The sequence below is a fragment of the Triticum aestivum genome, chromosome 7D (assembly GCF_018294505.1).
Source record: "Triticum aestivum cultivar Chinese Spring chromosome 7D, IWGSC CS RefSeq v2.1, whole genome shotgun sequence".
Taxonomy (NCBI): domain Eukaryota; kingdom Viridiplantae; phylum Streptophyta; class Magnoliopsida; order Poales; family Poaceae; genus Triticum; species Triticum aestivum.
Window position 1 is genome coordinate 251,190,409 of NC_057814.1, and position 3,222 is coordinate 251,193,630.

Here is a 3,222-nt window from a genome sequence, read left to right on the forward strand (position 1 = left end):
CTTCTCTCCGGTAGACCCCGAGACCGCTGCTGATCCGCCTGTGATCGACTACGTCGACGACGACCCTTCTTCCCTTTCAGCGGAGCTTCCAGGAAAGCCCCCCCTTTGATCATCCCGATATCGCCCATTCCATTCTCTCATGCTTGCATTAGATTTTGCTACTGTTATTGTTTGCTCCTATTCTGATGCATAGCCTGCTTTTGTACCTGCTATTGTTACCTACCTGCTTATCCTAAACTGCTTAGTATAGGTTGGTTAGAGATCCATCAGTGACCACCACCTTGTCCTTGTTGCCCTTGCTTCATCATCGACGACTCGATCAATGTCGGGTGGTTGGTGCGACATATGCCAAGGGATGGCTTATCATTGTGGGAGCCAATAAAACGTCGCCGGTGCCTGGAAACGGGATGATGCGAAGACATGCACGCCGGCGAATCTTACCCAGGTTCGGGGCTCTCCGAGGAGATAACACCCCTAGTCCTGCTCTACGGGGTCTCCGCATGATCACTGGATCGATAAAGGGTAGCTACAATCGCTCCTAGAGCTGTTGGGCTCAAGGGAGAAGAAGAACAAGGCTAGCTCTTGCTTCTCTCTATCTGTGGTGTGTGTGTGTGTGCTATGCTTAGAAGCAAACTCTGCTGAGGTGCGAACCCTTTGCATGGGTGCTCTGGGGGGTTTATATAGGCCTACCCCCCGGGGGTACAATTGTAATCCGACTGGGATCTGGTCCCAGCCGTCAGTGTCTACGCTCGCCGGCTTCTCCGCCGGCTGCTGGGTCCCGCCGGCTGCCGGCTACTTGGTCGACAGGCCGGTCCCACGCCTAGGGTTTTGTCGGCGGCTGCTTACTGTAGCCGCGCCTCTGATGATGAGGGTTTGTCGAGGTGAGCGTGGCTACAGTGGGCCGCCTCGGGGGCTATCACTGTAGCCTCACCTCGTCTTGTCTCCTTAATGGGGCTCCTGCTTCGAGGAAGGGAGTGGCCGGCTTCTGGAGGCCGGCTATACTCTTGGCCGACTAGGAAAAGCCGGGCCGCCTTCACGCCTCTCTCTGGCTGAAGGGGCCCGCAGTCCTTGGGCCGTACAGGAGTGGGTCGTGGATGACGTCGAGGCTAGCGTGGCTACAGTGCCGAGCCGCACGGGAGACGTCCCTCCCGTACGGCCTCCTGTAGCCATGCCCGCCTCGGGCTTCGGGGGTCGTGGGCCGCACTGTGGCCACACCCCGTCAGGTCGCCGTTATGTAGGAGTGGTTGTGGTCTTGGCCGGCTCCTAGGAGTCGGCGTCCTTCTTGGCCGGCTTCTTGGAGTCGGCCACCCCGTAGTCGTCCTGGGGAGGAGTCGGTGAGGCTGGGTCGCCTTCCGGGAGTCGGCTTTAGTGGTAGCCGGCCAGGGAAGGCGGCCCAACTGCTTGGAGTGCTTGAAGGCCCAAAGGCCTGATAATTTTCTGAAGAGCCAGGGGTAGTCGGTTAGGCTACCCGTGGCCATTTACCTCCGACAGTAGTCCCCGAAGCTGATTGGGCTTCGAGGTGGAGTGGGGTTCAAGAAGCTCGATCAGCTTCCTATCGTGACGAGCCGGCAGCTGGGAGCCGGCCTTGGTCAGGCGCGCCGCCTTAGTCGAATCTTCTGGAGTCGGGGGGCGGGAACCCGCAGGTACGTGCACCGGGCCGCGGGCCGGCCTCGGGCCGTTGGCGTGCCACGTGGCCGGAAAGCCTGCCAGCCCACGCGCGTGACGGGACGTCGCCGCAGGGAGGGGGCCCGCCACGTCCGCGCCCCGGCCCAGGCGCGGATCCTTTGTATCCCGAAACCGCCCGCACGTTCCGTGCGGCAGTTTCGGCTCGCACTTATGCGTAATAAACGCGAGACGTGGGGGGAGTGGGCGCAGTTAATCCCACGTCTCCCCCCCCACGTCCGGCCTCTTCGGCCGCATGAGGCTATAAGTAGGGGGAGGTGGAGGGCGGCAGGCCCTCGCACGCTCCTCCTACTTCCACCGTCTTCTCGCCTTGCTCGTTCTCGCGACAGCGCCTCGCCGCCGCGCTCTTCCTCCGCACGCTCCTCCGCCGCCGTGCTAGCTTCCGCTATGCCTCCCCACGTAGAGCAGCTCGGCGGGGATTGGGATGGCTCCATCGTCCACAACGACCACATCGACTTCCTCCGCGACACCCGACGTCTGCCCAGCGCGGACAAAGTGGAGGTCCGTCTTGCGCCGGAGAAGGAAGTCAGGCCGGCGCCGCGGAAGGGCGAGTGGGTGGTCTTCCGCTCGCACTTCCTGCGCGGCTTCGGCCTGCCAGTGAGCGCCTTTTTCCGCTCCTGGCTGGAATTCTACCAGCTCCAGCCGCACCACCTCACTCCCAACGTGGTGGTGCTGCTGTCGGCCTTTGTCACCCTGTGCGAGGGCTATCTTGGCGTCCTCCCCACCCTCGAGCTCTGGGGGGAGTTCTTCCAGTCGAAGCTGGGCACGCGCGTGCGGGGCGTGCCGGCTCAGACCGGCGCCTTCATCGCGTCGCGGAGATCAGGCGCCGACAACCCCTTCCCCATCATCACCCTGATCCAATCGGTGAAGAAGTGGCAGAAGTCATACTTCTACGTGCGGAGCATCACCCCCCGGGGCGACTACCTCAACCTGCCGGCCTACGTAGCCGGCCCACCGGCGGGCAGGCTGCCCCAGTGGTCCTTCCGGGCCGTGACGCTGTCGCAGGGAGGAAACGCCGCCATCGCCCGCCTGCGGGTGATGGTCCAGTCAGAGGGCCTGACGGGGCCCGACCTCCTGACCGCGTTCGTCACGCGCCGGGTCCTTCCGCTCTAGAGCCGGCCTCATCTGATCTGTCAGATGAGCGGCCAGCTCGATCCGAGCCGGATGTGCACCAAGGAGATGCCGCAGCCCGACGCCGCCGACATGGTGAATTACCTCGCCAACTGCCAACTTTCCGAAGACTGGCAATTCGGCAAGGAGCCATACAGCCGCGCCAATCCTCCTCCTAGGGTACGCTCCCCTCGTCTCTTTTTCTCTCTTTCTCTCTCAGCTTTGTCGCCGAGTTTTTCTGGGCCGACTCTAACCCAGTCGGCTTGCTCTTTTGACAGAGTCCTCTGCTCCGGCCGGCTGGCGGGGCAGACGTGGAGCGCCGCTTCGTCCCCGACCGGACCGAACACGACCAGGAGGACCCCGACCTGGGGGCGGTCCATATGGAGGATGCCGCCGAGCCGGCCGGCGGCGAAGCCGGCGGCGAAACAG